The 21,943-nt window shown below is 45.0% G+C and overlaps 1 pseudogene; it reads right to left on the reverse strand.

The window, feature by feature from the left end:
- Nucleotides 1-10,576: 10,576 nt before the first annotated feature.
- Nucleotides 10,577-21,943, reverse strand: part of LOC123503377 — a 46,419-nt pseudogene continuing 35,052 nt past the window's right edge.

A 21,943-nucleotide genomic window follows, 5' to 3' on the forward strand; every position in this document is an offset into this window, starting at 1 on the left:
CCTGTACTATAGTGAATGTTGCACTAACTGCTTACCATGAATAGATAACGTTCTATGAGTAACGCAGCCTTTTGTTGTCGCTATAAATATCCCTGCTAGAGAGTTTACATGTGTAACTTTTCTGTCTCGTTAATAACATACAACCTTCACGGAGGACATTCATTCATGGAGTTGCTGTCTGTCTTTTCGTTCCTTTATCCATTGGTCTTGGTAATATCAATCGCTGTCTCAGTCTTGCGGCTGCCAAGTAACACACACGCGAGGTCCTCTTTGGAAGTGAGGGGCGGGGGAGGCTCAGGTGGCCCGAGGTCCAACATTTTACGGGCATAAGTCAGTGGACACGCTTCGAGAATTTCCTGCCTGCTGCTGCGCGTCCGGGAGAGGGAAGGCTCATCGGGCACGCCGACCTGCTGAGTTACGTTTAGTTAATACCCACTCTTACATCTGTCAGTTTGGCTCACGAGGCCACACAGCTGACACTGGATTCGTACACTCAATGGAACAAGTCTGACCGATTACGTGTATAATTTTCTTGACAATATGTCCAATCATCTTTGTGGCCTTTGAAAATAGTTGTGGTGAAAGAACAAAACGTTTATAAATACAGGCGCAAGCGATGATGCTGCGTTCTGATGGCGCGCACACACACACACACACACACACACACACACACACACACACACACACACACACACACACACACACACAACCGAAAAGGCCCAGGTTCGAGTCCTGGGCGCGGCGAGGCAAATGGGCAAGCCTCTTAATGTATAGCCTCTTTACACCTAGCAGCAAGTAGGTACGGGATATAACTGTGTTGTGGTCTCAATCCTACCCGAAGATCGGTCTATGAGCTCGCTCCGTAATGGGGAAGGCTGGCTGGATGACCAATAGGCAACCGTGGTGAATTACACACACACACACACACACACACACACACACACACACACACACACACACACACACACACACACACACACACACACACACACACACACACACACACACACACACACACACACAATCTTCGCCTATTTGTACAGAGTGTGGCCTGTTTCTCTGTGTTGTCAAGATCCATCAGATTAGCGGTGCGTGGGTGTGTTTGTCTACATTAGCATTACTCACTCGTACATTAATGCAGCGATCACCAATCTTTTGTCTTTTTGCTGGTTTGGGAGAGAGAGAGAGAGAGAGAGAGAGAGAGAGAGAGAGAGAGAGAGAGAGAGAGAGAGAGAGAGAATATCAGCACTCATGTAACAGCATTAAAAGACAAATCCCCGGGCCATGCTTCCACTGGGTGTTAGTCAGGTGCCCACAGCGGGAAAGGAGACAAACTCATATAAAAAGATGGAGATATGAACTGTCGGTCGGAGGAAGAATGGTAAAAGATTTCTTTTAGCCACATGTCAGGTGTTGGTAATTCCGTGAATACTAACAGCTACCCTGACCGTAATGGGATAGCATCTGGCTTCACCCACAACACTCGCGGGTGCATGTATTGATGTAGGACAATGCACCTCGGCTCATGGCTATAAGAGTGTCTCGGAGGCTGCGTGGTCAGAACACTAAGGCAGCCGAGTGACCTGCCGAGCATAAAACATTCTATTACACATGACTGTACACATGACAGGAGAGAAAAAAAAAATATTGTAATGAATTTTTTCGTGTTTAAGAACTAACCAAAATCTAAATGACAGTCAGTTCCTATAGTCATTTTGTTAAGTGTGCCGTCAATAGATAGTTTTCAGAGATGGGATAGATATGAACAAAACAAGATAGACTTATGATTTTTTTCGTGTTTATGAACTAACCAAAATATAAATGACAATCAGTTCCTATAGTCATTTCGTATTAGTGTGCCGCCAATAATCAATAAGCCGTTTTCAAAGATGGGATAGATAGGCAAGGGGTGACAGTATTCTAATCAAGGTTCCATACAGTTCAAAACTACTCGAATGTTCCCGATCAAGAGTTTCTACAGTTACCCGAGTCCATTTAATACACCCCAATCGTTTCCATACAGTTACAAAATGCTCCAAGATTCCCAAGGCGAGTTTCTACAGTCCCAATCAAGTTTCCAGTTATAGTGTTCCAGATTTTAGTAATTTTGTGTTAATGTGCCGTCAATACTCAATAGGTAGTCTTCAGAGATGGGATAGATATAGAAAGGGACGTACTGAGAGGCTTTGTGGCTTCCTGCTGCTCCCCTTATCATACTATTTCATTTTACTATACCTATCATTCCAATATTCAGAAGTTATTTATATTTTCATCACGCATTTGGTCATTCATCTTGCTTGTATCTGCTCTTCAATCCAAATCCCTCAAACCTCCATCATTAACCCCTTCAATACTGGGACACATTTTTACCTTGAGATTTATGTAAGATCAGACCATTTTATTAACATTAGGAAAGGTCTATGGAGGTCAGAAGATTAATGGTCACAGTCTTCACCATTCTAATCCCCAACATAAGTTTCAGAAGCTGTATGAAACGACCAGATACTAAGCAGAATGAATATGGAATCGCGTCATGGTACTGAAGGGGTTAAGGTCATTACTCTCATCCTTGGCTTCCTAACGGGGCGCCTCCTTATCCTCTACGCCTAAAACCGATAGCTTTCCTCCGAACACAACTAATTTGACAGGTTAGCCTCTCCCTCTGAATCACCGCGGGCATTTCTCCTTACCAAACATGAAGACTTCACCATGCTGAGTGTGGCTAAGGTGGTATTCAGAAACACTTTATTTTCTCATCACGGCTATTTTCTAAGGTCACAGGGATGATTAGTCGTATTCTCCAGTGTTTCTCCTCTTTGTAACTCAATTTTTTTTGTTAGCAGTGTTCTTTAGTGTTTCTCCTCTTTGTAACTCAGAATTTTTTTAATCTGTCACTAGAACCGTAAAAATAGTCTCATAGAAAGGTGTAACTTCAATTAAAGCGTTTTGAAAATAGCTGACGTGCGTTGCAGATGTGTTTTAGATAAGTTAGTTGACATGGAGGGTAGTAGATTAATTCCTTCGGTACCATGACGTTTTGATATTCATTCTCCTTACTATTTGGTGATTTTATACAGCTTCAGATACTTATGTAAGGGATTGAAATAGTGAAGACTCTGGCCATTCATCTTCTTACCTCTATACACCCTTCCTAATGTTAATAAAATCGTCCAATCACACCCAAACTTATGGTGGAAAATGTGTCCCAGTACTGAAGGGTTGATAAAATACTCCCCAACCACGTGTTTGACCTCCAGTAGCTTCGTAGAGGTTCTTGTGTTTTGAACCAGGGAACAATAAGTAGGTTTCTCATCACGTCTTGCAGGGAGATGCCAAACTACCCCTTTATATGTGTGTGTGTGTGTGTGTGTGTGTGTGTGTGTGTGTGTGTGTGTGTGTAAGTGATGCCAGATGGTTAATACTTTTCGAGAGTTGTTTCATCTAACTCAAGAGGAAGAGAACCTTATATGTAGCTTTCTATTTTTCTACTTCCTTAATTAATCACTGCTCCTATCACCCATCACTCCTCATCGCAACTTAGCACCTCACCATCACCACCACCATCACCACCACCACCACCACCACCCCATCACCACATATCATTCTTATTACTTCCTGTAGTTGCTCAGAGTAGTTATTAGTGAACCCTTAACAACCAGTCGTCATCTTGATCACCACCCATCGCTGCTCATCACTGCCTCCTTATTACCACTCATCTCCGTCACCATTCACCAGTCACCAGTCACCTCTGCCACCCAGCGTCCCTCACGATACTCAGGTCCATGAAACGCTTTGCTCTCTCACCAAGACTGTTTTCAAAGGTCACGAAGATTTTTAGCCAGATTATTAGATATGTCTCTCCTCTTTATCACAGAAATCATGTCAATCTGTCACTAGAATCGCAAAATATACTCGAAATAACGCTTTGCTCTCTCATTACGACTATTTTCAAAGGTCTGGTGATTATAAGTCATTCTCTCAAGTGTGTTTCTCCTCTTCATCATGTAGAAATCATGTTAACCTTTCACTTGAACCGCAAAAGTACTTAAAATAACCCTTTGCTCTCTCACCAAGACTGTTTTCAAAGGCCACGGAGACTTTTTGCAAGATTCTTAAGCGTTTGTCTTCTTCATCACGTAAAAATCATGTTAATCTGTCACTACAACCCCCCCCAAAAAAAATAAAAATGAAATAAAATAAATCGGGTGCCAGCAGATTCTCAAGCCAGATTAAGTGTATTTCTCCTCTTCATCACATAGAAATCATGGTAATTTGTGAATAAACCTGTACAAAGATACCTAAAATAAACCGTCCTTAGCACATCTACAATATCATAGAACGTATTGGGCATAAATGTTTCAGAATACAACCCAGTGATTCCCTCCCTCTCTTGCAGCGAGAAGGTACTACTTACTGTATCTCTGGGTGGAAGGAAGTGGTGCGTGGGTGCGTGACTCAGTGAGGAAATATTTAATACAGTTATGACCGGTCAGAGAATAGTGTGGCGCTCAGTACAACTAAAAGAATACCAACGCGATTTCTCTCTCTCTCTCTCTCTCTCTCTCTCTCTCTCTCTCTCTCTCTCTCTCTTTTGTACATCTGCCAGACACTAAAGCGCAATAAATTAATCAAATCAAATTAAATTCTCTCTCTCTCTCTCTCTCTCTCTCTCTCTCTTTTGTACATTTGCCTGACCCTACGGTGTAATAAATCAATCAAATCAAATCTCTCTCTCTCTCTCTCTCTCTCTCTCTCTCTCTCTCTCTCTCTCCATGTGGCCGCAGCTCAGGTTAGGTTACGTTACGGTCAGTTTAATGGCTCCTGAAGGTCTGGCCCCCATACCATTACACCATTATTATGACCCACACCGCCTATTATCTGAATGCCTCGCACCCTCTGCTAAATTAATCACCTTGGCGGTTCATTCATCTCACAGAAGCTTCATCCAACAAGGAAGGTTTACACTTGACACCTACTGGTAATTCATCTAACCATCATTATCATCATCAGCCCAGACACTCTACATATGATTAAACCTACTAATTTATTCAGTACTGGGACACATTTTCACCTTGGGTTTTGTGTATGATTAGACTATTTTATTTACATTACGAGGGGTCTATGGAGGTCAGAAGATTAATGGCTAGAGTCTTCACTATTTTAATTCCCATATAAGTTTTTGAAGGTGTATAGAATCACCAAATACTAAACGGAATATATGTGAATACGCGTCATGGCACTGAAGGGGTTAAAAGAAAAATAAGTGAAAAGTGTACTATGATATAAAGTTTGGAAGAAAAGGAAAGTAAAAAGAGAAAAATGGAAGCTCAACATATAAACTAAGACAACCAAAGAGGGTGACGTTGCAAAGGCTTTTTTTTTTTCCCTACTGACATCTGAATCCTGGGTTGTATTCTCAAACACTTCAGCGCTTCACTTCCTATTCCACCTCGGGATGTTTCTTTACGCTGACTGATGAGGAAGGAAGCCAAATATTCGTTTTCTTTACTAATTAACATCTTCAGTTTTTATCCTGAGCAAGGCACCATGGCATACTTATCTGTCAAAGTGGTTCCCAACACCTATAAGTGAAACAGCTGGTCAACCTCACAGACTATAAATGTAATAACACACACATTAGCACGGTGATGTCAAAACAGAATGGCATACCTATCTGTAAAAGTGGTTGCCAACACCTATAAGTGAAACAGCTGGTCAACCTTGCAGACTATAAAATGTAATAACACAAACAATAGTTCGGCGTTGTCAGAACAAAATGGCATACCCAAGATGTATTAGACTAAGAGGTGAAAGCACTTCAGTCTTGAAATCATTGACGTAGCGCGGGAGGCTTTTAAAACCCAGCATGTCAGCATGTCAGCATGTCAACCAACTAGGACAGATTTTAATTGTGGAATACAGGTGTTCCGCATATTTCTTTTATTTGAGTGGTTATCTTTTAGCATCTTGGTTACTAAGTTTAGTAGATATAATGCCACTAACTGTATTTTACGTTTCTTAGTGATTTGCAAGAAAATATGTGGATATGCCACCACCTCTACCATGTTTCAATTTAAACTACCACCACATACTTACAATATTTGCACCTCCAACTTAGTATTAGCTTCACCAGCATCTACTGTGATCGTTTCACAAGCATAGCACATACCACTTACTTTACTAGAACCACTACCATACCACATTCTTCACTAGAACCAAGATGTATTAGACTAGAACCACCACCACTTACTTTACTAGAACCTAGTATTACCACCACCACCACTTATTTACTACAAACACCACCACCACTTACAAAATACACAGTTTCTTACCTTTAAATGCTGGTGGATGGCCGATTCCCTGGCATCTGTGTCCTCGTGATGGCAGATTCTGATCAGGAATTGCATCCTGTTTTAAATTTCTCACAGTTCGTGGAACCGGCAAATTTAAAAGCTCGTACTTCAGATTTCGTTCAATCTGGGCTGAACTAAAATGTCGTTCACAAACCACAGCATACTTAATATTAATATGGTCTGAACGGAAACACTTATGGATCCACTGTCTAGCAAGGTTATCATTAGATGGGAATTTATGGTATCTTAGGTTGCTGTCCTTACCAGGTATACATCCAAATACAGCGCACACTCTTGCTTTACCCATTTAACTATTAATATCGTAATACAAAGCCCGTGAAAAGTACACAATTGCTGATAAAATCTCCCACACGTGAACACACCACCACAACACTAGACGTAAACAATACACATGGTGACGTCAGCGGTTCCAATAATGCCGAAGTGCGTTCACCTCTTAGTCTAATACATCTTGGGCATACCTATCTATAGAAGTGGTTGCCAACATCTATAAGTGAAACAGCTGGTCAACCTCGCAGACTATAAATGTAATAACACAAACAATGCTTCGATGTTGCCAAAGCAAAGGAAAACTTACCCACTCTATGAAGATAATCAGTAACTTCTCTATGGCTGACTGTCACGGTGGTAATGTTCTTGTCCACAAACACTACAACACTTCTGAAGCCGTGTCACCGAAAATAACGAAAAAAGATTCCTTAGTTAAACTCCAAAACAATAATACCTCGTCTTCTGCAAGCAAGTGTCAGGACACCAGGCGCTATCTGATTGGTTCATCCGTTCAGCACAGAATTGGCGGGAATCTTGCCTGCAGTATGAAAATAAATCCCAGAAAAACAGTAGCCTGCTTTATTTTCATTATTGCCTCTTCTGGTGCTTACTGAAATTTTATATTGATAGGTATAACTCACTAATCATTTTAATTATAAACTGAAAATTAGTGTATAATATGTAACGCACTATATTTTTGTACTAAACACTTGACATACTCACACCTACGCAGAGAGACCCCGGCCATGACTTTTTTTTCACCTACCTAACGCTGAAAGTACCCAGACTTTTTCCCTTACCTCTAGTGAGAACAAAAAAAAAAAACAAAAGATCAGTCAAGAGGAAATTAGAAGGTACTTTAGTATAACTCGGTGTTCATGGTCTTGTCAGGCTACAGCTGGCAACTCACAGCGTCCTCTGGTCACCATGGCAACTGGCGGTGATGGGTAGCATTTGCCATGGTACCATGATATTTGCTATCTAACCTTTTCTTCTTCTTCTTCTTCTTCTTGATTTAAAAATATCACTGAGTTCAGCTTTTATAGGGGTTAAGATACACGTGTTAGAGATTATATTTAACCAATCACCGACTTAGTAAAATGGCAAGAGAAATACCTATATTAATATTAGTAATAAAATATACACACGCACAACACTTACATACATTATTCTGGTAACATATAGATGAGAGAGAGAGAGAGAGAGAGAGAGAGAGAGAGAGAGAGAGAGAGAGAGAAAGAGAGAGTGTCTTGTTTCTCACGGTTATTGAATGAGGGGGTGAGTTGTATATGTGTGATTCATTAAGATAAGAAGTTGAATCATGCCGTACCACATCCCTGTCCTGTTGTGAGTCTTCTGTTTCCTTAACACACCAGCTGGCCCATAAACACCGCTAGTAGGCCTCGTCACCCACTCACTAAGGCCTATGTGTGGTGGTGGTTGTTTTGAAGGAGGCAGGAGGGATGGGAGGCAGCGAGGACGAGGCAGGACAAGAGAGAAGGTTCATCGAGTACCAGATGACGCACAACCACCACCACCACCACCGCCGCAACAAAGGAAGTCTACCAGGGACTCACGTCACCTCAGGGAACAGATCCAATTATTGCCTCCCTCCGTCTTACTCTCGTCCAGCTGCTGTGAACTGAAGCCATGGCCGTGTGTCGTGGTGTTCAGTGAGGCTAAGTACAGGTGAGAACTGAAATCATCATGTCTTTGTACTCTAGCACGTCCCTCCTAAGTTATTTTCTAAGACGTCTTTCTTTTTGGTGGCATTCATGTTATGCAAGGTTTGTTTGGATGTGTCGTGAACGATCGAGTGACGCCCAAAGACAGACCCTTCCAGTGACATAGACCCATAATTGAGTGTCTCCCTTCGTGTTTTTCTCCCTCCCGCCTCGGTCTTCCATGTGAGATGTCAACTGCTCGTGGGCAACCAGAGAACACAGCAAAGCGAAAAGGTCTCGTATATTGAAAGTGTTATCCCATACAAACATGGTTTTTCTATGTGCATCATAATTTCAGGGTACCTTGTTACACTACATAAATAAACAATGATAATAGTAATGATAATTATAACAATGATCATATATAAATTTCCAAATCACGTGCAGTATATCTGAAACATACAGTTTTACAAAACACCACACTGACTGTGGTAAGGTAATTGACAGCACAGCAATATATTCATTTAACAACAAGAGGGAACCTGCCTCCAGCGACAAAACCGCCCCAGATTACAAGTTTGAGTGTTAACTGAAGAGATAAGAAATAATGACGATGCATCACTATTCTTCGTTAGATGTGTTCTGCAACATGATATATTTTATTTAATTAGTAAAAAAATCCTGGAATCCACCGCCGTCAGCCTGCAGGTGTGGCGAGCTTCTGTGTGGCGGCTAATTATCCTGCCCTGGGGAGTCAGGGGTCAGAGTGAGGCAATAGTTCCTGGCGTGGACACCCTCAGGCGGCGGAATGATATGTGAGGACCGGAGCAGCGACAGGCGTGTTATTAGCTGGTGCTATGGGTGGCTTGGGTGCTGCGACCAAGGGGCCTCCTCGCCTCACCGCTCGGCCCTTAGCACTCGGCCCTCCCCACCTTGCCTTGGCCTTGGCCGTGGGGTGAGACAACAGATGTTCCTCCAAGTGTGCAAAGATTGAGGGATCCACAGCGGCCAAACAAGTACAAATATAGAATCAAAACAATGGTTCTTGCTACCGTGATGAGCCTCGCATCGTGAAGCGCCGATCACCACATGTTTCACCACATTCAAGGTCACTCACGCCCTCCTGCTTCACTGCCACACTGGACGAAGCCGCGGTAAACACTTGTAAAGGCAGCTATGGATCGGTAGCTGCCCACCACAGTGAAACATGTAAATAGAGAGGCAAAGTTTGTTTTACCCATCTCTACTTAAAAAAGGGGTAACATGATATGAGTACGAATCATCATTAGCTATGGCTACAAAAGAAGTATGTAGCAATAGTAACATCAGCAGCCAGCAGTAACAGCAACAATAGCCAGCTGCAGCAGTAGCAGCAGCAGCAACGATACTTTAATAGGTACACCACAACAAAGGTACATCCATTCTAGCAATTTTAACTCGGTGGTAAAAAGGAAGCCTCAGGGCCCGCCACAATAAGCATCTTAAATGTCATGTGGCAAGTTGACGTCTTGCAGAGCTGTGGCGTAGTAAAGACCGAAATGGCTGTGTTCGGTCATCTGTTTATCTGAGAGAGAGAGAGAGAGAGAGAGAGAGAGAGAGAGAGAGAGAGAGAGAGAGAGAGAGAGAGTGTGTGTGTGTGTGTGTGTGTGTGTGTGTGTCAGGTGCTCCGGCAACGCGTCCCGAGGCTCAAGGACACTCGGTAGAGGAAGGGAAGGGTACGCAGCGCCGCAAGTCAAAGGCGTAACTGGTGTAAAATAGCCAATCTAGTGCCATTATGCGTCTTGGTTTAGCAGTGAGTGTATGTGTGTGTGTGTGTGTGTGTGTGTGTGTGTGTGTGTGTGTGTGTGTGTGTGAGCGGAGGGCTGCCCAACACCTCTGCTCCCGCCCACCCAAACACAAGGCGAGGGAGGGAGCAATTCCCAAACATGGACAGACTAGTTGAGGCTCTCCTGCTGTGGTGACTTTTCTTCCCGTCACCAGGGCTCGGCAGCGTGAGGACCTTATGACGCCACCTCACCGCTACCTCAACGCTCCTTCGCTTCCCGCCATCATCGTTCCTGCGCTGGAAGGATGGGTGGATACTCACTTTTTGTAATACTTGTACCTGTGACAGACAGAAGTGGCACGACGTCTCTTGTATGCATAATGTGGGTGTTTGTCTGTCGTGGGGCTCCAAATTTGGGCAGTTGGGCTAGATAATGTGACGTGATATAGAGTCAGGCAGGACATACAAGGCGTCAGAGAAGGGTATAAAATCACATGCAGCTCTTCAACTGTAAATAATTATATATTGTTGCGTAAAAACTGTAAAAAGTAAGACTAGAACCAACAGTGGAGCAGAAAAGGGAAAGTATTTATAAGGAATACATGTCAGCATCCATCCAGCTCCCTCTCTCTCTCTCTCTCTCTCTCCCCCGGGACGCAGCCTCGGGGAGGACATCCTCAGCACCACTCCAAAGCACTGACACTGTTAGCTTCAGTATGAAACACGTGTACAAAAAGAACTCTAACAACATTCTATAAAAATCTTACTTTAAGTGTGTAAAGACTACAAAAGCTACATAACAGAACACTTCGTAGTATTATCTAATCTTATAAAGTTTTTGGTTAAACAATGATATACACAACTCAACATCATGCAGTGAGAGAAAGGTTGAGAAGAAATAACTGCACCCAGGCTTCATTTGCTTGGGAGCGAACTCACACACACACACACACACACACACACACACACACACACACACACACACACACGAAACCCAACTCTATGTATGATCTGCAGACTCGCCGACCAGCCAGCATCTCCTATACAGCCGCCCCAGCACTAAGGGCACACTGGTGACGGACACTACTGACGCGGCCGCCTTTTGGTAAAGCTTGCAACACAATCCCGAACCACAAAACACTTCTCCGTTAAGCGTGTCTGTGAGAGCACTTTTCGCAACACATCACTTGGGGAGACTCTTTTCTCTGAATCTATTGTTTTATCAGTATCAGTTTCCAATAGTCTGAGAGCACTGACCATTATGGAACATCGAAAACTGCTATCATCTTCCAGTCTCCGCTGCCTTGCTACGCTCACCACTGCTTCTCTGTTCGTCGCACCATTGAATTCTGATGACCAAGATACTGTATTTCATAGTGAGGCTCCCCAGAAGCCCACAGCCCAGCCTCCCAACAGGAATCACCAGTAAGGAACGCGGGACTACGCCGTAAGAGGTAGGAAGGCGAGAGGGTGGCAGGGAATGCAGTGGTGGCCAAGTCGTCTATTCCATTTTATCAAGCTCATCGCAGGACTTGGATTTGGATGATCTGAAAAATAGGAAGAAGCTCAAATTAGAGACTCCGACTAACCCTGATGAATAGCCACGCTAGGAAACCATTTCGTGACACTGAGTATGGAGAGAGAGAGAGAGAGAGAGAGAGAGAGAGAGAGAGAGAGAGAGAGAGAGAGAGAGAGAGAGAGAGAGAGAGAGAGAGAGAGTGTGTGTGTGTGTGTGTGTGTGTGTGTGTGTGTGTGTGTGTGTGTGTGTGTATGCATTCATCTATCAACATACATTTTCTCATATTAAAGCTTTTGACTCATGTGAACTATAAAAAGTAGATCAGCTTCGAGAGAGAGAGAGAAAAAAAAAAGAAGTCAAAATGAAACACAACCCGACCCTAATGATACAAGTGCAATGCTTTTACCGACAATGGCGAGGCGCGAATGGCTGGGAAGACAGAAGATAGAGGAATGCAGTTATTTCACGCTTCATTAACGTGAGCTGCAGGTAACAGACTTATGAATTATTACCTAACAAAAACAAAAGAATAAGTGTAAACGTGTAGCAAGTCTTAAGCAGGAGTGGAGCATGAGAGAGGAATGTGTCGCGAGGAGCAGAACCGCGTGCACAGTAAAAGTGAGGTAATGGCAGGTGATGCAACATTACGGCGGAAAGTGACACGGTGATGGCGTGAGGCGGAGAGACAAGGTTCTGGCTTCATCTCCCTTGACGTGGAGTAGCTGAGCGTGGCGTCGTCCCTTTAACACAGAGGGTGAGGGGGGAAGTAGGGAGTGTACGAGTGGACTGGTGGACTGGTGGACCTACGAGTATACTGGTCAGGTTGGGAACGAGGGGATGTTTTCTACAAGGTCATCAACTTCTTACGGTAAAAAAAGAAGAAAAAATATCGACTATTTAATACGATACTTCAATCACAGTTGGTATGAGTGATGGCAAAATGCTTATTCTTCTCATAATACCAGGAGGCAAAGGGTGCAGCGTGTGGAGGAAGGAGGAGGAGGTGGGAGGTGATAAAAAGGTGTTATTTGGAAGATTGTGTCTGGGCTGCAGAAAGCGTAACGGAGGGTTGGAGACAATGAAGGCCGCGGTGTTTTCTACGTCTTGTGTATTCATATTGACGAGAAGGTTAGAAGCTGCGCATGTTGTATCATACCACCTAGAGGGAAATTTGGCCTTTCTGCTGGATGGAACACTTCTTCACGATGAAAAAAAAAAAACACCAGTACCAGTCGAATTATAAGTCCTTCGTGAGAGAGAACTTAAGTGCCACAATGCTAAGAGTTAATCCCTTGAGTAGCATGACGCGTTTCCATATTAATTCTTTTTACTATTTGGTGATTTCATACAACTTCAGAAATTCATGTGAGGGGTTAGAATAGTGAAGACTGTGTCCATTAATCTTCTGACCTCCATAGACCCTTCGTAATGTCAGTAAAATGGTCTAATCGTACACAAACCTCAAGGTAAAAAAGTGTCCCAGTATTGAATGGGGTAATACGCGATAACATGCTCCACTTTTAAAATATATATGAAACAAAAATGGTTCGAGAGGAGAGAGAACAACGTAGTTTTTGGTAAATTTAATTCTGAGACAACAGGAACCGGACAACTAAAAAGAAAATCAACATAATTTCATATTGGTGACTTGTCTTTACCGTATTGACTAAGACCTCCCTGCACCCAACGCCAGGGTCAGCCAGGTGGTGACAGGGATGTGGGAAGTAGTGCCCGTTACCCTGTGTGACGAAGAGGAGGAGGAGGAGTAGGAGGAGAAGGAGGAGGAGGAGGAGGATAAATAGTGGAGCAGAAGAAAGAAGAGGAGATGAAGATGGAGGATAAGGGAACTGAAAAGGAGAATAAAAGGAACAACGAAAAGAGGATAACCAGAACACACAAACACACATACACACACACACACACACACACACACACACACACACACACACATACACACAAACTGTTGCCTTGTTTTGGAGATCACTAACGCACCACCACCATCATCACCACCACCACCACCACCACCACCGGCACCGCTTACCTGGAGGATGAGGCAGTGCGGCGCCCCACGTGCATGATAACCTTCCCGGCACGGATGGAGCGAAACACGGCGATGGCTTCAGCGTGGCTCAGACCAGAGAGGGAGCGGCCGTTCACAGCGAGAATCTCATCACCTGGAATGGACAAGTTATAAAATGGTCAGAGAGAGAGAGAGAGAGAGAGAGAGCATATAGTAATCACATCAATATAGATAAAAAAAAAAAATGAAACCCCTCTCCCTTTAATACAAGCTATAGAACACTTCACTTGCGCTCTATGTCTCCGCCCTGCCACGTTCCTCTCCTCCACGTGTGCCTTACGTGTATTCTCTTTACTTTGCCTTACTCTGTACTGAACAGCTGTGCCGAGTTGAGGACAGACCGTCGACATACGAAGATCAACACGCTGAATGATGTTTCCTTTTCCTATGTAAATCATGTATAAATCTCTCTCTCTCTCTCTCTCTCTCTCTCTCTCTCTCTCTCTCAGACAACTAAACAAAGAATAGATACGAGCACACCACCACTGCCACCACCACCACCATCACCACTACCACCTTGGGTCTGATCTGCTCTGCCCCATCCCGCCCGTCCAGGAAGCCCGGTCGACCCCTCCCGCGCCCCCGGGACTGTGGTGGCCCAGGGCGAAGGAAAAGTGGTGAGAGGTAAACAAAGGAACCCTCCTTTTTGTGGGACAGAGAGCAGGAGCCTTCCCAACTCAACAGCAGCTGCTTCTCTATACCCTCTGCTTACCCTTCCTTCCCTCCTCTTCCTCCTCCTCCTCCTCCTCCTTTCCCTCCATAATCTACCCCTTTTCTCCTTCTCCTCCTCCTCCTTCCACTCCTCTTCCTCTTATGCTCGTTGCTATTTGCCTGTCCTTGTCTTTTTCTCTCCCTCCGTTCGTCCGTGTGTGTGTGTGTGTGTGTGTGTGTGTGTGTGTGTGTGTGTGTGTGTGTGTTACTTATCTACCACATAAGGATGCAGCTTTCAAGAACTAATCATTGGACAAAATCACAAGGAAATGACAAGATTAGGAGGAGGAGGAAGAAGAGGAGGAAAAGGAGGAGGAGGAGAAGAAGAGAGAGGAGATAAAAACCAGGAGAATGAAGACAGAAAAAAAAGTAAAGAAAGAAGGAAAATTGGGGAGGAGTAGAGAGGGGGAAAAAAAGAGAGAGAAGAGAAAGAGGAGGATATGGCAACAGGAAGACGAAGAGCAAAAAAAACATCAGTACCAACAAAATCAGTACCGGAGGGTAGGCAGGAGCGCGACCCTCAGCAGCGGCAGATCTATCAATGACATCACAGACCGGCGTATGAATTGCCTCTCAGTGAATAACAACGTCGTATGAATGATAATAACATATGGTGACCTCTGCCCCGCCAGAGAGAGAGAGAGAGAGAGAGAGAGAGAGAATGGTAAGGGCCTCCACAAGTGACTGACATAAATGGAAGGGAAGGAACAAGCACACAGAAGCGCCTCAACACGGGGTCCCCCAAGTCTCTATTTTTCTTGTCGCTACAGGGCGCCGCTCCCTAACCCTCCTTCTGGCCGCCTGCCGCCCTTGACACCGCGGGAGAGCGACCACTAGTGAGAGAGAGAAAGAGAGATCGAAACTGGGTAAACAGGCATACAGTCCAACATATTCGTAAATACAGAAGAGTAGGTAGAGAGAGGAAAATAATATTAAGAGAGAGGAAAAGATGAACTAGGACAAGAATTAAGAGAACGAGAGACGGTGAGATGAAAGCCAGCCGCAGGGAAGGATGGAAGGAAGGGCAGGTTAGGTAAGCAACACGATAAGGGAGACGTGAATAACAGCAGCGAGGGGCGAGGATGCGTGAGTCAGGGCAGCGTGGTCAAGAGGACGGCAAGGTAATAGCTTATGGAAAGTGGAAGGTCAAAGATAGACAGAGCACGGCTAGTTAGGATAGCAGAGAGGGGGAACAGGTAAACGAGACCTGAATAACAACGGAGAAGGGTGAAGTGAGGGAGACTATAGGACAATGAGGTTACTGGGAAGCAGAGCAAAGTAGTGACAGTAGGAGGTGGAAACGAAAAGACAAGGACATAAGGATAGATGGAGCACAATAACCAGAGAGAGAGAGAGAGAGAGAGAGAGAGAGGGTGCGGTTTGATATAGTAGTACATGAGGAACAGGAAAGGGCGAGGTAGAGAGGTTTAACTTAAGGAGCATAATCCCGGAGGCCAGACACCTGCAGGGGACCGAACTCTTGACGTCAACAAGAGAACTGGTTACCGACAGCCACGGGCGACTGCACCTTCTCTCCTCCCCGCCCCACCACCCGTCCTCCGCCACTGGCTCCGCACCGTAGATCCTGTCAGAGCCTCGACCCTCCTTCCCTCCCACCGTGGCTCCCTCTCGTCGCCCTGTACTCGCATCGTTTCCTTGCCGGTCTCATGTCGCTGTCGTTCCCACACACTACCAAGCTACTCAACCCCTCGTCCTCTCTCTGTCTGCATCTTCTCCTCCTCCTCCTCCACTTCTCCTTCTCCTCCTCCTCCTCCTCCTCCTCCTTCTCATCTTATCCCTCCTTAGTTCCCATGTCCATTCTGCTTCTTGCTCTCCACTCTCAAGTCCTTTGCGATTTAACGAGCACACTCATCATTAGCCTCTATTCTGCACGCTTCATTCATCGCTTCCTCGTGTCCCGCACTCCCTCGTGCTTCCTCACCCAAACATTCACACACACACACACACACACACACACACACACACACACACACACACACAAACACACTCGGCAAAGTCTGTTCACCTTCATGCCTATGTAATCTTTCACTTTTTGTTACTTTTCTTCCATGTTAGTCTTCGTACAAGGAATTCTAGTCAGCAACAAGTGTTTGGGTTCGCAGAATAGGCTGCCTCATTTTCACTTTCAGAGCACAACAAACCTACTGCATTACATAGGAAAGGAAGGACTACTAGTGTCTGTAGGGAAGGGTTTACTCCGGGAAGGGTGTACTCCAAATGCTGACTGGTAGGGTGACGTGCTATGCGTATAGTGTGGGAGGAGGCGCAGGGATTACGTACAGGGTGTCTTAATTTTTTTTCTTATCCTCTGAACTTTTTCGGTAACGTTCGCTCACACCTAAGGCGCCGCCACACCTTAACACACTCTACCTGCGGCTCCTCCTTGGTGCAGGTGCTGGCCTTACACCCCGCCCATCCGATCCGCTCTGCTCGCCTCTCCACCTTCAAGGACCTCCACCCCAGGACTCCATAGGCTGACTCACCCCAACACCCCACCACCACAGACGCCCATCTCCTCCACCCTTCACCTTCCCTCCCTTCCTCAGCCTTCACCTGCTATTTCCAAGTTCATTCCTCCGTGACACACACACACACACACACACACACACACACACACACACACACACACACACACACACACACAAAGACACACACAGAGCAGTATTTCCGTTTCGAATGCCTTCCTCTCTCCCTCCGTGCATTATCTCCCTCCCACTATGGCTGATGACAGTTTTAGAGACATTTTTTGTTAATATCTTTTTTTTGGGCATATTCTCTCTCTCTCTCTCTCTCTCTCTCTCTCTCTCTCTCTCTCTCTCTCTCTCTCTCTCTCTCTCTCCTGTCACGCAAGTTCTTTCCCATGTTCCAGATTTTATTGAATGGCCAACATAATATCTGTGATGCTTCTACTACTACTACTACTACTACTACTACTACTACTACTACTACTACTACTACTACTACTACTACTACTACTACTACTACAACTACTACTACAACTACTACTACTACTACTACTACTACTACTGCTACTATCATAACTATTGTCATTATTTTTATGTACAGCAACAAAAGGAAGTAAAAATAACGAAAAAGAATCAACAATGCTCCTTCAACAACGTCTCTTAAATCCATTGAACTTGCAGCAAAAAGAAATACTCACACGCTTAAAGACGGCGGTTGTGAGGGCAGAGAGAGAGAGAGAGAGAGAGAGAGAGAGAGAGAGAGAGAGAGAGAGAGAGAGAGAGAGAGAGAGAGAGAGAGAGAGAGAGGAATGCAGGCCACGGATTGATTTGCTTGGTGAATGAATATACAGGAATAATAGCGACGGAAGGGGGGGAAGGAGGAGGAGGAGGAAGGGAAGGTCGTGTACTGAAGGGGACATGGGAGTGAACTGTGGCCCACCTCTGCTCTGTCATGTTTAGTTCCTTTCCTTCTCTTTAGGTCTTCATCCTCCCTTTCTATCTTCCAATTTTCACCTTTTTTATCACGTTTAACTTCTCTTCACTCTTCCCTCTCCCACACACACACACACACACACACACACACACACACACACACACACACACGATGATTCACTACTGTACCTCGGTTCGTTTGTCATGAACACCAGATAAGCAAGTTTTCCTCCCCGCCTTGATCCAGAGTCCAACCTTTTTCTTTCTCCACCGCCTCGGGGCAGGAGGGAGCAGCGGTATGACGCCCCCTGAGGCTACCCCGTGTTCACTGAATCGAGCCCTCACCTCACCCGGTCTCGCGGGGAGCGGTAGGAGGAGGAGGTAGTAGAGGTGGTGTAGGAGAAGCAAAGAGAATAAAGGATATAGGATAGGCAATAGATGGCTGAGAGGAAGAACAGAGAGATGATAGTAAAGGAAGCAAGAAGCGGAGAGAGGAGGAGAGGAAGAAGAGGGCGGGTGCCACATGGAGCGTGGTAAGAGAGGAGGAAGAGGAGGAAAAGGAGGAAGGGGGAGGATGTAAGAGGCAAGGAAGTAAGGGAGACAGGGGAGGGCAAAGAGGGAGAGGCAGAGGAAGGGAGAAAAAGAATAAATATATATCACTGAGGCAACGGCAGGAAGAGAAGTAAGAGGTGAGAACTGGGGCAAGGGTGGTTGTGGGAGGCACGGAGAGGGAGAGGCGGCAGGAGAGGGAAAGCAGGGCTCTTAGAAAACATCATCTAGCAGGAAGGAAAGATTCAACAATTATCCAGATAACAGGCCGGGAAAATGACGAGGAAATGAGATGCTGTGATGAGCTGCCTACACTGCCCCTGGCGCCCCACAGCCGTTCCCACCACGATGAGGAGCGGGAGAAAAGGAGGAGAGTATAGAAGAGACGAATCCCAATGAGAAGCAAGACACAGAGAGGTAGGAGTCATGACAAGAAAAGAGCAAATCAAAAACACCAAGAACAGATGAAACACGTAGAAAAAAAGAATATGAGACAAGTATAAAGAATGAAGAAATATCGAAAGTAAGAAAACACGATACATGTCACCAGAAGGCCGAGCATATTATAATATTTGCATAAACGGTGAGCGCTGAGCAGCCTTTACTTTCCCTCAATGCCTCGCCGGTAAGTGTCACAGTAACAAGACCATGTAAGGAGCGAGGCCACATAGCGCACCTTCCTTCAGGCGAGAATCCATATTAACCCCTCCAGTACTGGGACACATTTTTACCTTGAGATTTGTGTACATTTAGACCACTTTTTTGACAATAGGAAGGGTCTATGGGGGACAGAAGATGAATGATCAGAGTTTTCACTATTCAAACCCCTAACATGAGTTTCTGAAGCTGTATAAAATCACCAAATAGTAATTAAAATGAATATGGAAAAACGTCATGTCACTGAAGGGGAAGAGGAAAGAGAATTTTGGCAGGATGTAGTGCATTCCAGGAATCTCGGTCACTACTAACCACCGACATCATCTTAACTATTGCATCTAGTTTTCCCTCACTGCATAAACCTACTTGCTTGTCGCTATAAAGACTTGTGTGTCAGGTTGGCCAGCGCAGGAAATGTATTAGAGAAACAGGTGAGAAGAAAATATTGAAGACACCAGGTAGTGACAAGCACCCCAACACTTGCTGCCTACCACTCCACCTCATTATCTCGCTACTACTAAGGGCTCTTTTTCGTTGTAACACGGACTACGAACTTGCAGGAAATGTCTAGAGAATTTTTTAATATAATCGAAGGCCGTGCATGACTGGCGAGCCTTTATCCTTCACGGGACTCGAGCTGGTCTCTTAGTCTCCCACACAACTTGCACCGTCAGGGTTGCAACACACTCGTCTGCTAGGTGTTGGTGGCCACACACATCCCCACGCCTCCACACCTGTCGAGGTAAACATCTTGCTGGCCCACTCCTCCGCCGACACGTCCTGTGCCACCTCAAGGTTAGCCCAGTCCAGCCATGCAATGTTTTCCTTTTACAGCTGACTGGCATCGCGCTGTGTGTGGGAACTGTGACGCGCAGCTGAACTATATACTGGAAACCTCGTCTAAAGCCAAGGTCACACACACACACACACACACACACACACACACACACACACACACACACACACACACACACACACACACACACCATCATAAATACGCAGGACTTGAGTTGCAGTGGAATGTTATGGAAAAGCCGCTTACCCCTCGCGAGAAGAACTGCGAGACCACAGCAGAACGTGATCCATGAAGCGAGGCGGGGTGACGAAGGGATTGCTGGAGGAGAGCGGGGCAGACTTGGGGCGGGGCACGGAGCTACCAGCAGCAGGAAGACGCCATTACAATCATTACAACTTCCTGTCTGTAGCTGCTTCGGCCCACCACCGCCAGTCCTGTCCACCCTACTCAGGCCATATACATACAATCTCTCTCTCTCTCTCTCTCTCTCTCTCTCTCTCTCTCTCTCTCTCTCTCTCTCTCCAACAGTATGAGTAAGGAACCTCCTCCTCCTCCTCTGCTTGCCTCATTACTGCTGAGCCAAACACAATAAACTTCCGGCACGTAATCAAAGGTTAAGAAACAAGAACAGCAGAAGACTAATTTCCTACAATAGTAAAAATACCCTGCAGGGAAAAAACTAGATTTACCCATAAAAAGTATATACTAATGATTAATCTGGAAACGCGAACCTCCGAGACGCAACGGATGACTGAGACTGAACTACACACTGCAAATATACAGAAGGGGCAGCCATAGCAGCCACTAAGAGCAAAGGGGCCGCCTGCTGCTACTATAGTTGAAGAGGATAGAGTAAGTGAATGGATTAATCTCCTCAGTACCATGACACATTTCTATATTTATTCTGCTTCCTATTTATTGATTTTATACAGCTTCAGAAACTTATGCGGGGAGTTTAAAATAGTGAAGACTGTAGCCATTAATCTTCTGAACTCTACAGACCTTTCTTAATGTCAATAAAATGATCTAATCACGCCCAAAACTAATGACAAATGCGTCCCAGTACTGAAGAGGTTAATATACAAATACAATGAAGTCTATACTCCGAAGAGCTCAAATAACAGTCCCTTCAGCTCTTCCTCCATCACACCTCTACTTCAGCCTCAAGAGTGACTCATTGTGGGGAAAAAAGAAAAGGAAAAAATGCAGCCTGTATCGAGGAGTCTCACACCCACACCGTCACTTCGCGTCCCTGCGTCTCTCCTGACCACAAGACGTGATCCTCCCCTAACGTTCCCACGGACGACTCCATCACCACCATCACCACCATCACAACCACCCATCCATCGCTTGTATTCTCAAACACTTCTGCGCTTCACCTCCACTATTTCAAAAGGCTCTATTTAAATTTACATGTTTTTTTTTTCTAGGTGTTTTTAAGATTCTAGAGGCAGAGTGACAAGACTTCTATATTATTAATTGGAGAAACACTCTTGAAAACCCCGCTAATCACCTTTGTGGTCTTCGAAAAAAAGTCGTGGTAAAAGACCAAAAGCGTTTCTGATTACGGGCCCATGTCACTTCAAGACCAAGCATACGAACACAGCTATGACAGTAGTGGACAGTACATCAATAGCAACAGGCGTCTCACAACGGATTTTTGCGCGTTAGGGATGTAGGATACCTCGTAAAGACAGGAAGTAAGGTGGTGGCCGCCTCAACGCCCCGCGGCATTATCATAAGGCTCGTATGCAGTAACGCTCAGCTCTCTCATCACGAATGTTTTCAAATGCCACAGATGTGACTAGACGGCTTTTTCAAGAGTGTTCCGCCTTTGTATAATGTAGAAGTCTTGTTACTCAGCCATCATAATCATAAAAACATTATCAAAAAAAACTAGAGTAGCTTCAACTGTGTATAGAACCTTTAGGAAGTAGTTGTAGAGGAAGTAAGGCGCAGCAGTGCTTCAGAATACTGGCCTGAGTCACCAAAACACGTATGAAAAAAGAACAGTATCCTGCGTTGACAGAGACCAGCCACTGCGCATTCACCAAATTTGAGGTTACCTAAGCATGAACAATATCTGAGTCGGAAGGTCTGCTGAAGGACACGACACTGTGGCCCTTCATCCGCGACGGG

Source organism: Portunus trituberculatus, chromosome 14 (genome assembly GCF_017591435.1).
Source record: "Portunus trituberculatus isolate SZX2019 chromosome 14, ASM1759143v1, whole genome shotgun sequence".
Lineage (NCBI taxonomy): Eukaryota > Metazoa > Arthropoda > Malacostraca > Decapoda > Portunidae > Portunus > Portunus trituberculatus.